At 37.7% G+C, this 15267-nt stretch overlaps 1 pseudogene; it reads right to left on the reverse strand.

Annotated features, from left to right (window-relative positions):
* Positions 1 to 5420: 5420 nt before the first annotated feature.
* Positions 5421 to 6483, reverse strand: LOC122022778 (annotated as a pseudogene).
* Between the last annotated feature and the right edge of the window lie 8784 nt (positions 6484 to 15267).

A 15267-nucleotide genomic window follows, 5' to 3' on the forward strand; every position in this document is an offset into this window, starting at 1 on the left:
GCAATGAGTAATAGGGAAACACTTTAAGCCTGTGATCTTTATTATTGGACTATTTTTTTTAACACTAATTGTTATTCATATCTAGCGGCAATTATATACATATTTAAGATCAATTTTGAAAATCCTTAGATGCAAGAGAACATCAATAATTGTTCCTTTTTAGTGACTGTATATTTGATTTGCTATTGCATTTCATTCCGTGTTTCTAGACTAACTGAAGATATTGAAATAAAGAGTATGATGTTTTTCTATGGGCTTAAAAATCTTAAAAATGATGATCATTCAATTAAGTTTTAAAGTGAATTATATACAATATTCTTTTTCTCAAAGGTACCTTTAACTACTAGACCAAGTATTCTTGGTAATGAAGATGATTGCGTTGAATAGTGCTACTACTAGCTATCAACATTTGCCTTTTCTCTAAATTTATTAAGCCTCATGTAATTTAGCTATAAGTCTATCAAGATTTTAAATACACGAGGCTATCAATGATACGTTTAAGCCTCATGCAAATGATACTTTTTTTCCTTCTATTTTTTTAAAAATAAAATTTTATCATTTTAAATAAATATAAGTATCATTGAACTGATCAAATTTATCTTATATTTTAAGTTAAACAAGTTATTGTCGACCACAAAGGTTAATAACGGAAACCCGTTTTTATTCTCACCTCAGTCATACAAGGTGAATCTATGTATGAATAAAGCCACCAACATTGGAGCAAATAAAAAAAAAAATTGAAGCCATCACCTCAAGGGAGGCTCAGAATCTCTGAAAGAGAGTAATTATAGAAGGTATTTTACCTTAGCACAATGACCTTTTGGATGGGAGAAGTCAGACATCCAATAAGACATTTTATATCTGTCAAAAAATAACCCTAAGACTTATTAGAACATCCACTCATACATGTATCAACTACAGCAATCCATAGGGCGAATTAAATCATATGCATAGACCATCCATTGGAAGGTAATGAGGGGAAGATACCATCATCAATTATCATACTAACTTATCAACACTCTCACCTCAGCCATATAACTTTTTTTTTCTTTGATAGTTGAGATGCTCAACTAATTTGAAAATATACAGCCTTACCCTCATTTACCTAGGGGATAAATCCAGAGGATAATTTATTAATACTCATCGAACGACTTTATATTAATTCCATTTGAGATTTGAACGTTATCCTCTTATTATTTCTCTAAATGCTATACCTGAACTCCACCAATAGAGGCTGCTACGTAACTTTTTTATATCCACCTAGGATATGGCAATCTGAGTTTATTAGAACAAAAGATGATATCATTCATCCCAAATAGATATCATCAATCTCACGGTAAGATATAAATTGGTAAATTATGTCAAGGGGCCTGCTATGTAACTTTTTTATATCCATCTAGGAGTGGCAATTTGGGTTTATTGAAGCAAAAAATAATATCACTCATCCCAAACATTTATTGTTAGCCCCACGGTAACCCTGACCACGGTTTGAAACTGTCGATTCGACGGTTCATGGGGATCAAGTATTAACCTTAACCATTCAAGATGACTACGATTCACGGTTTGAAACCTCCGGTTCATGATTCGTGCACGGTTCACTATAGTTTAAGATTATTATATTAAAATTTAAAATTATAAATTCATCTAAAAAAATTATCCACTTATTTAAGTTACTTATGTATCCCTTAGGGTATAAGAGAATCAAAACCCACATAATTTTCTTATTTTTTAAATTCTTTTATGACATTATTATTCACTTTCATTTTTCGTTCCCATAGTATTTGTTCGTTTGGTAGCAAATTTATAAAGAAAACTATTAATTAGATATTAGTAAACTAACTGACATATGATAACAATAATAATTATAGCCTAGATGATTAAGTTTGGCTTTCATATAGGAGATGTGGATTGAATCTTACTCTAAAAAAATATTTTTAACAAAAAAAAATCCCATCGGACTGCCAGTTTGAACCAGCACTTGGCGGTTAAAAATAGGTTTGAACTAGGCCGATTACAGTTTCGGCCCATGACCCGGGTCAATGGGTAACTAACCCATTGACCTGATTACAGGCTCGGGCCGGATCCAATTAGGACCCAGCCCGTGGTCGAGTCTATCCCATGATCCGATACAGATAGCCATTTTATCCTAATATAATGATCTTTTACACGGAGAAAATCAGCCCCCAACAACAATCTGGGTTCATCGATCATGATAAATCATGTCTCATCCACCTTTAACATGTTTAATAAAAATTAAGGGCAAACCGTCAAGTATTTAAGAAAATATTTACAACGTACACATGCCTTCTAGCAACGCGTCAAGCCCCTAGGGGCTTCGTATTTGATTGTTGACTTCTAGAAGGAAGGTTGACAAGGTCCATGTGTCATTCTTCTCAGGAGAACCTATTGCCATTGAGAACTAAAAAAACACCTTTAAGGTGTACGCGAGAGGTTCATAAAAAGGTGAAATGGATGACAAATGATAATGGTAGTAAGTCTTGAAGATAAGTAGGAGGTTTACCACGAATTGATTGTATCAAACAGCGATGTGCGGGATTATCATGTGGGAACTTAAAGGAAAAGTTCTCTGCCTTGGCCAATTGAATCTACATTGATTTCAATGTTTTTTGGTCTTGCATAGTAGATTGAAAGAAGTGTAAGCAAGTTAGGAAGTTGTTGTCAAGGTAGATTATATATATATATTTAAACATTAATATTATTTGACGTGCATCTACTTGTATTTTATGATTATAATTTATATTTATTTTATCCTATTTAATTATTATATCATACTTCTACTTCTTTTATTTAGAAAACTATTCTTTGTTTATTTTTATTGATAGGACGTGTTTTCGAAAAAAAAAGTATTAGAGGAAATTTGAAAGAGAATTCAGTAAAGCATGACCGTGTCTCATCACTAGGGTCATGTACCCAGGCGTCGTGCCTCATCACCAGGGCCATGTACTCAGGGCCGTGCCTCATCACCAGGGCCATGTACTCAGGGTTGTGCCTCATCACCAAGGCCATGTACTCAGGGCCGTGCCTCATCACCAGCACCATATACGCAAGTCGTGTCTCATCACTAAGGCCATGTACCTAGGGTCGTGCCTCATCATCGGGGTCATGTACGTAAGGTCGTACCTCGCTCCAGCCAAGACTCACGCCCTGGCCGTGCCATGAGGCATAACCATGCCATCTTCTACAGTAGGAAACACGACTTGGCCGTGCCCAGAGGCACGACCATGCCTATATTCCTAAGGCACGGTCTAGCCTCTTTTTTTCCAGAGAGACCCATGGGCAGGCAGTGCCCTCAAACATGACCGTGCCTACCTTGGGCCACGACACACACGCCACAGCCGTGCCTTGAGGCATGATCGTGTGCCCGAATAGGCAGGGGTTGTGCCCCTTGCCTACAACAAGGGATTTTCAACACTTTTGACCTATCTTTGGTTTGAGGTTCCACCCCTCTTCTTGGGGAAGAGTTCTTCCCGTTAAGGGGAATCCTAAAACCTCCATCTCCTCCGATCTTGACGATCCATCCACTTTCGGAGAAAGGAAAGGTCCCAAAGACGTCGACAATCTCCTCGATAAGTATTTCTTCTTCTCCTCTCTCAAATTTGGGGTTGTAAGTATTCTCTAGTTTGTGTCTTTGGGTTGTTTTTCCTTCTCTATGAAGTAGATTCTCCCAATCTAGAATGTAGAGAGTAATTATGATGTAATGATAATGTATGAACTATGTACTTGACCATTTTCCTATTCTATGATATATTTATAACTTGTTCTATTGTATTATGCCTTGTACATGTTTGACAAAATGTGTGTGTGGTGTATATATATGGATTGTGGTGGATTGATTGTCTTATGGAGAAGCACTAGATTATATGACCGTGGGACCCTATGATAAAGAATATCCCTTTAACCGGACTTTCTAGAACAATCCTCTTGAAAGCAGGTTATTTCACTACAAAGGGATTAACTAGTTAGACCTTAATAGGTTTTTCCCAACTTAATGTTAGGAAGTGACTTGCGTAATCTAATGATTGTATGACCGAGGAACCCTTAGCGACAGAGGATATCCCTTTAATAGGATTCTCTAGGTTACCTCTTTACTTAATAACATTAATCTAACGTTAAGAAGTATTTGAGACAATTCTAGGGATTATATGACTAGAGGACCCTTAATGACAGAGGGTATCCCTTTAACCCAACTTTATAGAGTTACTTCCTTAATGACGTTGAAAATTGGTGTAAACTATCTAGTACGATAATCTCAAGGTCGTACCGGTGTTTGGTTAGAATCTCTACAAGAGAGTAAGCATAGAGGTAAGGAGAAGAGCAATACATAAATATATTAACTAGCATCATAGTGAAACCAAAATCCTAAAATCACCTCCAAAGCCAATTTCTCTCCTTCGATCACTTCCTCTCTTTTGCTCACTTGCTCTCTCAACTCTCTCTCTCTCTCTCTCTCAATCTTTGGTTCTTGAGCTTTCAAACAAACTTAGATCATCTAGATAATTTGCCTTATTGTTAGCCAAATAAAACATGTGCATCCAGAATTCATTGCTTCATCCCAAACAAATTTAGGAAGAAGAAGAAGAAGCACCCTGAGAGGCAAGATAGGTACTCAGATCTTTTTGTCAGTCCTTTCAGTGTTTCAATATTTGATAAAAAAAAATTAAGATGGGAAGTTTGTATTTAAGAAGTTGGTTGAGCATGTAGGTTAACTTGTTCAAAGACTCAAACTTAGTATTAACCTTGTGTTAATTACCAAATGTCGGTATCGTGGAATTGCCCATGTTCAAATTAGGAGTTTTGGATTCATAGATTTAGAGCTAACTAAACCTAATATTGAATTGTTTGTGACCTTGTAAAGGTTTGGGACTTAAATAACCACTTTCGTTGAAAGTGGATCAACCTTTGGGTCAACCAAACATTTGAAGTTTTTCAACTAAAGCTTCCTATTTGGTCAACCTAGTTAATTAGATCGACCAAACAATTTTGTTTAGGTCTCCATATAACCATGCTGAAGAGCTTTTCTAAATCTAAATAATGGATAAATCTGAATAATGTATAATCAGAATTACATACAATAATTATGTATATTCCATTTCATGGCAACTATATGACTTTATATTAATCATAGGACTTGCTAAAAGAATGTATGGGTATTAAGTGTTAGCTAGTGAGAACCCTAGGATTTACACTTTCTATTTGGATATTTCCTTCTGGTGTGATCAATCAGTGCAATTTGAGTTACTAAAATTATTTCCATGGGTGAGAAAAAAATTACAAGACTAAAATAAAATGAACATCATGTTGGTCAGATCAAGAAGCAATGTTACTTGAACTTTTTTATGGTTTGTGGCCAATTCCACCAAGTGAGAAACGGGAAGTGTTTCTGATTTCTCCAAAACCACTGAGCAAATGCAATCAACTCGACTAATGTCTCAATTCAAGTACTTTGAGGCCAATTACTACGAAGTGCGTACATATCTGACATAATGCTAAGATGAAAAATAGTAATCTGTCCCTTTCGTATGTTGTCGACAAGGGTCAACTACATTGAATGCTAGAATTGTTGTCTGAATGCACCACAAAGCAATCCAATTTGATTAAAGGGAGTATTGGAACTAACCAGGGAAATCAATGGCCGACCACATCGCCAGGCTCCCATGAATTGCCCTTTAAGATCAGCAGTTTCCTGATTGATCAGCAGAACATGAACACTTGACGTTGCCCTTTAAGATTTAACAAATTGGAGGAAATTTTCGATTAGAAAGACACAAAATCCGTGTTAGTTCGATCCACGAAAAGAAGGCGAAAAATTGGAAGAATTAGAAAATTTTGAGAAGTACCTCCATCTGGAAGACCAACACGTTCCAGAACAATTGTCACAGAAACGAACAAAGAAACGACTATCCAGCAATTTCCCCAAATGATCACCTCTCTGTAGAGCTGCAAGTAGAGTTTGAGAGGCTCAACGTACTCCTCGAAAGCCGAGCGTCCCCATCGCCCAAAGAAGATCATCGCCGTTGATCGTCCTTCTCTTTTCCGGCTGAGACTTATCGTTCGCCCTGCGCAGAAAACCCAGAGACGGTAAAGATAGCCATCAAGCGGGAGAAGAGGAGAAGGTGGAGCATGGTCGATTCGGCTTACTCGCTGGTGACGCAACTGATGAACTCGGAGACGCACTCCCGAACTGACTCCTTGGCGTCCTTTGCGATTTTTCCGTTCTCGGGGACGGCCTTCCTCGTGATTCGACCGATGCTGGAGATAGGGAGGAAGCGGTCCTACTCCCGTGCACTTCCGCCGCCGACTTCGCCAGAGTTTCCGCTCTCCGGCGAGCCTGGGGCCCCGGATTCCGCCATGGAGGCGAAGGGCGCAAACCCTAATCCTGGTCGACATTGGTGAAACGAGGAAGTGACGGTGCGAACAAAAGAGAAAATCGCAACAATAACAAGAGAACGAGAGAGAGCATAAACTAGCCGGTAAAGTAAGTGACGGAGGGAGGGAGGGAGCAACGGATTGGACGGCGATGGAGGCGGCGAAAGAAGCGGAAAGAGCGTGAAGAGGATGCACAAGAATTGGATCCGCTATAATGGGAGCAATCGCTGATATCGTTCGTTACAAACTTGGAACGGTACAATATCTTCCCTCCATGGTAAATACAAGGTGACAAAAGGCGAATATGCTCGTCCCAGCGTCTCGTTAATTCGTCCCAGGGTCAACACGGAGGAGATAAATCACGGACGGCTACTAGCATTTTAAATAATGACTAGCACATAAGGGAGACATTTACTTCTACTTTGTCGAGATTCGAATTCCAGACCTCATGATGACAACACCTCATATGCTAGCCACTAGATACATCCGAGAGGAGACTCCATTGTAAATACAAATAAATATAGTACAGAGAGGGAGTATTTTATTTTAAGCGGGGTAATTGAGTCGAGCCTAGTGTAATTCGTAAATATTTAATTTTAACTCGTTTATAATGAGTCAAGTTCGAATTTTATTTAACGAATATATTCATGATTCACGAACTTATTCAAATTTTATCAAGCCTAAGGTTAATAAATATAAATTATAAATTTAAATATTTATAAAAAATTAAATTATATATTTAGAAAAAATTATAATATTCTTATAATTTTATTTTATTAAATAAATTTAATAAATTTATCTATATTTTTTATAAGTAGAATATAACATCTATAAATTTAATATCAAAATTATTATTATTTTTATTTAAAAATTGATTCATAAGCTTACTAACAAACATGTTCACGAGTTAACAAGCCGAGTATTGTGAAGTTTGAACTTGACTTATTTATCTTAATGAGCCTTATTAAACGAGCTCAAACGAATTTTTTTTAAATCGAGCTTCGAATAGCCTATAAAAGACTTGATTCATTTATACTTTTATGAAAAAGTCTATAGATATTTTACTTTGGATGGAAAGGTCGATTATTCAACGACATATTCTACACCGATTAAAAATTAATCCTAAAATTTATTAAAATAAATACTCGTTTAAATACCAATTACACCACTCTATAAGATAATTAGATGTGCTATAATGAATATAACGTGGCCTGGTGAAATAAATAATTAACTACAGCGGGCAATCACTAGCTACCAATACTTTTTTTCCGTGATCATCAACAAAGAATTTTTAATTGTTTAGTGTCAACTATGGCTATAGGACAGCCATTCAGTATCAATAGTGATATATTAGACAAATGATGATTGATTTTGTCTCTCGATTAGAAGCTCACGGATAATTCGACGATTGGACTAGAGCCGTAATTCAAAAATGTAGCTTGGTACAAAGAAATGATATTGAAAGAATAAATACTATGAGAATAAAAATGTAAGTCAATAATAACGTCACTTAATAAGGTCAAAGTTAAAAAGATAAAATAAAAATTATGTGGACTTTGATTCCTATATATCAAAAAGAATACTTAGGCTAACCTTTGTTTAATAAATTTATAATTTTAATTTTTTAATATAATAATTTTAAATTATAAATTGATGGTTTCGAACTGTAAATCATAATCGTTTAAAATTAACGATCTACCAAAATCGTTAAATCAATCATTCTAAATCGTCAAATTAGTAGTTTCGAACCATCAATTTTGAATCATAGTCAGGTCTCGATGAAGTCTCACTTTCATCTCTTGTAAACTATTTATATATCAGGTAAAAATTAAAAAGGGACCCTTTTTTTTTTTATTAAAATGATGATTTACCAAATGACGTACATTAAATTCCGAATTTATCAAAAGGAGCATTATAGTTTTATATTTACCAAAGGATATAGTCAAATGTGTGATGTTCCTATTTGACCCCTCTCGCCAACTTCCCCTTTCCCTATCCTATTTTCTAAGGCATCCGAACCATATTTTTATTTGAAAATGATTTCTATGGTTCGGATGCACATATTCTCACTCTCTCTCTCTCTCCATCCATACCTCTTCCTACTCTTATAAACACGACCCTATCACGAACCTCATTTGCTTATCATATCTCCTCTTACAATTTGGCAGGATTGCAAACGAGTAATTAGAGTGGAAGTATTGTCGTAAGGGTTTCAAGAGGCGATTTTGAAGGACAACAACGTCCAAGAACAACATTGTTGAAGAACATCGCCATTAAAGGAAAAAAATTCAAGCAAGAGTGAAATTGGTAGAAAAAGACAGATGAAGATTTAGCGATGTGCGTATTAATTTGCTACTGTAAAATTGATTTGTAGTGTAAAAAAATATATTATACACTTTTGTAGGAAAAGGTAATTACAAAAATCGTGTTTATGATGTCAATGGATGTGTGGGAAAGAATTATGGAACAACACCTACAATATAGTGTCCTCTATTACTTAATCTGTCATGCCCCAAGGGTATACTTGTCCGTCAAATCAGACGGTACCCCCTAATGACAATATAGAAAATACGATATCGAACAAATTCAAGCCAACATAAAAAAATACCAATGTAATATAACAACACCAAGTCAAAAATGACAATACATGCATGTATGTATGTACATGTGAAACACTCAAAAATCCAGAACAGAGAAAACTATAACTATAAGCAACAAAAATAATAAAACGAAGTAACTCAACATAAATCTAACTCGAGCGAGACTGGCAATCAGGACCTCTTAGCAATACAACATCTCCTCTATCTGCTAACCTGAAACTAAAGGGAAACGCAAAGGGTAGTGAGTATAACCACTCAGTGGGTAGAAGAAGATAGTGCATGAATAATATACTGACAAGAGATCAAATGATGTAGTCTCAGGTAAAATACTTACTAACCAACGTAGGTGTCCCAACATAATCACCAACTAACCAAAAGTATAATCAATAATATAGCACTTCACTAACCTGTTCAACCAAGTATAACTAACAAATCGGAAGTATATGCAATACATCCAAACATGCACAAACAAATACATGACCGATATATAACAAGACAAATACTGAGTGCAAGAGAAACGCTCTACCATGGATGGTCCCATGGGGAATCAGGATAAATGATTAGTCACTATCTGCGGCAGAACGCTCTACCACGGATGGTCCCGTGGGCAGACATGGTAAATAACTAGTCACTGTCTGCGGGAGAACGCTTTACCACGGATAGTCCCGTAGGCAGATAGGGTATATACCAATGGTCACTAACGCCTCTCTTAATCACGCATGGGAGACAGGATATACTAACGGTCGCTAATGACTCTCTCAACCACGAATGGGAGATACTGGTCGACAGGATATACCAACAGTTGCTGACGACTCTCTCAACGATGAATGGGAGACAATGGTAGACAGAATATAACAACCAAGGGTCTTAAAATACTATGCCATAGTATAATTCTACTGATGTATAGGTATGAGCCTATATAACAAGTAAGTGTGTACTAGGATACTCGGTACCCTATATTACGATATAATCCTACTAGTATATAGGCAGAAAATAGACAATCATGTCCCCAAGTTACTAGGCACCTAACATTAATATCTTGACTACTTCCATGGAATCATCTCAGATATAAAACAGGGGCTAATTCAAAGGGGAAAGCCTAGTGGAAAACACTACCCTTCTGCTAGGGAGTGATTTCCATAAGTATAGGTTAGTATAATCTCACTAACATATATGCCCTCGCACCAATATACAACTATACTACCTATAATATCAGTGACCTATAGACACGTGCCTAAGTATATAACCATACTATAACATAAATTCACGAACTTAAGCTATAGGCCTAAATAATAACAAGGGTCTACTAGGATACTGAATATCCCACACTACAGTATAAAATAATAAACAGAGGTTTAGCAAGATGCTCGATATCATATACTACGATATGATCATCCTAACAATAAACACAAAGTCAAATCATCTACTAAGGGGTCTAGCAAAATATCTAATGTTTTACACTATGGTATGGTAATATCATGCATATCCATAAACACAATCATAAAGATTAAACATTATTGCATAGCTATCAACAATAGATCAACATATAAGGATAAACAATAAGGTATCAAACTCAGGAGTGATATAGGCCAGACTTAAGGTAAGCGAGTAATTGCGACCTCATCAAAATATGACAGTAAACAATTATGTACTATAATCAAAGCTATCAAGAAGATAAGCAGGATCTACCCATCTCATTGTAGATCATTGATAACAAAGTCTGTCATACTCGTAAATCAAATTAACAATGTATTATTCCATGAACCCCTTATCTACATAATCATGTTGTAGAAACGAGCCCTTGATCGAACCTCGAGGAACTAACGGTAGGATGTAATCTAGGATTGTATTTTATTCCTATTTTTGGGGTTTTGATATATAAATGGGGGTTAAATGTTGAATCTAAATCTAACAAATGAAAAACACAGCAATTAAGAAATTAATCTAATACATAAATGAAACCTAACTATGTGCCAATGATCCAACCATAACGCATTGTCACCCTATATTATAATTAAACCATCAACACACTTAAACTAAATATGAAATAACGAGACGCAATTAAAATCTAATATAAGCATTGAATTAAATCGGGAATGAAATAACAAGAAGCATTTAAATATGATCTAAATAGAAATTAAACCCTAGCTTAAAACTTAAACACTAAACAATTAACCAAACATCAAATAAGACTTAAATGAAGCTTCAACAATGAAATGAAATGCTAAATACTTGCTAAAAACATAGCAAACATAAAAGGAAATCTATTCTAGCTTCTAAATAAGTAGCAAAATGAAATAAAATGGGAAACCAATCCATTCTCACAATCAATCTAACAAGCAACACACTCTTGCCGTTACACAAGAGTGCCGAAGTCAAGAACACCCAACTCCGGACCTCAATGAAGAACTTCAGCTGCGTCTCAGTTCAAGGTATGTTCAAGAATGTCAGTGGACTACCTCCGGTGAGCTAGAACAACCCTAAACCCACTCAAATGCCGAAAATCTAGAAATCTTCAAACCTTGACCTCTGAATCTGGAATGGAAGCTACGGATTGCGGATTGTGGTCGGATGAAGCTCAGTAACACCGAAAGACCACCTCTAAATGTTGCTGATGGGAATCGGAGTCGCCGATTGGAGGACTACCTCCAAATTTGGCGAAAATAGAGGCTTGCCGAGAGAAGACTTCCGCCGAAGGGAACACCCGCCGATGGATCCAGATGATCGGGATGACGATGCCGTGAAGCTCTACAATGAGGTTGAAGCTTGAAAGAATTCATCGGAGAAGGAAAGGGGCTGGAATCTCGGAGATGCCGCGGGACGCGAAGCTGCGCGGAGGAAGAGATCGACAAAGAGAAAGCACTATAGCTTCTCTGTTTTGAATCAGATCAAGATATGAACAGACGGCTGAGATGCTTCGGAGCTAAATCAATGGTGAAAGTTCGCCTAAACTCTGATCCGAATGTACTGATCTTCATCAAGGTCTGGATCTACTCTTCCTTAGGTCGGATCGACCAGATCTTCACTGGATGGTTCAGATCTGCCCAATCTTCGATGAACGGTCCAGATTAATTCGGGCTTGATCAATGGCTGTATGAACTCAGATCTGGATCAAAACCTCTGGATCTTCATCTATGGCTGACATCTCCTCCTCATTAGGTTGGATGGACCAGATCTTCAATGGATGACTCAGATATACTTGATTGTAGATGAATGGTCCAAATAACTCCAAAGTTTGATCGTCTCGTTTAAACTCTGATTCGAGCCCACTTTCGGTTCGAATAGATCCAAATCCAAGATCCTTTGATGCCTACAAAATAAGAATCAAATATTAGCATCAAATAACACCAAAAATAGGATAATTTACAATTAAGTCCAAAATAAAGACAATGCATGAAATGTGATGTAAATCTAGGTTTTATCTATGAACATAACATCAAACCATGCATAAATGAATCAAAATAATACAGTAAAATCATAATTATCAATCATCCTAATTGTCTTCAAGTCAATTGTCTGCTCTGAGCTCAAGTTCTACAAGTATAGGATACAAATCCAATCTAAATACTAAAATAATCCTCTTAACAATTCAGTTAACCATTTAGTTAATTATGCTAACTTAGTTAACCCTTAATTGATATCTAAACCAATTATTTCTTTAATAATCTGATTAACCATAAGATAGTTAGTTAATCATTAATTAAGTCAAATACTCCTTAATGAGTTCATCAATTTAATCCAACTATAAATCATTAATGTAAGTTAAACCAAGGTGAGATCTCGTTACCCCACTCCTACTCCACTACCTCTTCTTATTCGGCGACACCTCTCAGCGGGCGATAGTGGGCTGCTACAACGGCGTGCACGACACCAACAACATCAGTGGCAGTAAGGCTTTCGACACCGAGGGAGTCTAACGACGTGGCATGGTCACTCGAGATGGGCAGGTGACGGTGGACTAGAGATAGCTGTTGGTGTGGTTAGCACTAACGGTCTAACTCAAGTTTTGATAAATGACAAAATAGGTTAAGTTAGTTTCATTGTTATCTAACACTCTGATCGAGTGTGCAGGAGAAGTCCAGACAGGTCGACGGGCTGACCTGATATCTGGCACGAAGTCCAGCTCGGTCGACGGGTCGACCGGATAGTTGGCACGAAGTCTAAACGGGTCGACGGACTGACCGGACGTTTGGCAAGAAGTCCAGCTAGGTCGACGGGCTGACCGGATAGTTGGCACGAAACCCGGATGGGTCGAAGAGCTGACCGGATGTTTGGCAGGTAAGTGAAGGTAAGTCACTGGAGGGGAGTGACTGTGAGGACGCGTTCCCGGGAAGGGAACTTAGGCGCCGATCCGATTTAGAACCATTTCGGAACTCTAAGTCGAGATCTTGACTAGATTCTGATCTCGGAGAGACAGAATCTAATTAATACTCTACTTGTTAAACTTGAACTATGCTAACACTTTGTTTTGTAAGATATATGTATTATATATTTGCCTCTGGACTAATGTTTTTTTGCAGGGAGGAAACTGCTGGAAAACTGGGGTCCGAGTGCCCGGGATGGATCCGGGCGCCCGGAGGCAAAAACTTATCCTCAGCGTCATCTATCCACGTGGAGCGCCCTGGTTGACTCGGCTACGTCATGTTCAGGGCGCCCTGAAGGTTCCAGGCGCCCCGAACCTCCTATATAAGGAGGGTCAAGGCTGAAGCTCTAACATCAACTCTCAATTCGATCTTTGGTGCTCTTGCGACGCTGCTGACAACACTATGCTTTTTCATTCTTCATCAGTATTATTTTCTTTTTCCACTGTGCACTTACTCTATGAAAATTTTTAAATCGAAATTCACCCCCCTATCGAAAGCTTTCGATCCAACAAGTGGTATCAGAGCAAGTACCGCTCTGATTTGGTGCAACCACCAATCAGACAGGGGGTGTAATTTTCTTTCCTTTTCTTTGTCGATTTTCAATTTTTTCGTCTTTATTCCAAACTGGTATTATTATCTTTTTGGGAATTCTTTTCGTTGCTATTAATCTGATTTGGTGCAATATCAAATCAGTTTTTCAGTTTATTTCTTCTTATCCCGCACTACTAATCCAAGACCTAGTCTTGGGACGTTCCTTTGTCTATTTTTTCTTGTGTGCAGGATGTCTCAAATTGAAGGCTTCAGTATAGTACACCCTCCCCTATTCAACGGGGATGACTTTCTGTACTTGAATAAGTGGATGGAGGTCTACCTGAAGACCGACTTCGACCAATGGTTCAGCGTCACAAAAGGCTACAGAGCACCAGTTGACAACTCTGGAATTCCATTGGAGCCGGAGCAGTGGACTCCAGATATGAAGAAGAAAGCTTCAACATATTTCAAGGCCCTCAACATGTTGCAATGCGGGCTGACGAAGGAAGAGATGAACAAGGTAGGACCTGACCAGAATGCGAAAGAACTTTGGGACAAGTTGATCGAGCTACACAAAGGAACGAGCGACACCAAGGTAACGAAACATGACTTGCTTTTAAATAGATTATTTAACATTAAAATGCAAGAAAGAGAAATGGCAAGTCATCTCCATGCAAGGATCAAGGACATCCTCAATGGACTTCACGCAATAGGACATCAAATGGAGAACCGGGACTTAATAAGGTATGCCTTGAATGCTTTTCCACGCAATAATTTGTGCGCATCTATCGTGGATGGCTACAAAATCTCTAAAAATCTATCCAAACTAAAATTAGATGAACTTTTCTGTGAATTAGAATTGCATGAGCAAACTAACGCTGGGACCGAGAAAGGTGTAGCTTTGTTTGCATGTTCTTCCAAAGAGAGATCTAAAAACAAGCCTAAACCCGAAGAAGAGTCTGATTAGGAGACTGAAGATGAAGAGTACCTAGTGAACCTGGTAAGGAAAATGTTCACCAGGAGAAAGAATAGCTTCAGCAAGAAGGACCTGTAGAAGATCAACTCCCCCGAACCAAAAAACGTAACTTGCTTCGGATGCAACAAGAAGGGACACTACAAGAACGAGTGTCTGAAACTGAAGAATGACAAAACAAAGGCATCCAAGAAGAAGGCTCTCAAAGTGATTTGGGACGACTCCTCCTTGAACGAATCGGAGGCCGAAGATCAGAAGCACCAGAGCCACCTCGCGTTGATGGCCCTCGAAGAAGAATCGGATGAAGAATCGGAAGACGAGTCCAAACCCGAATCGAGCCACGAGTCCGTACTCGTTTCCGAAGGCCCCGACGAGGTAAATGTTAATTTAAATAAAAAGTTCTTTAAAATTA

Source organism: Zingiber officinale, chromosome 1A (genome assembly GCF_018446385.1).
Source record: "Zingiber officinale cultivar Zhangliang chromosome 1A, Zo_v1.1, whole genome shotgun sequence".
Classification (NCBI taxonomy): Eukaryota; Viridiplantae; Streptophyta; class Magnoliopsida; order Zingiberales; family Zingiberaceae; genus Zingiber; species Zingiber officinale.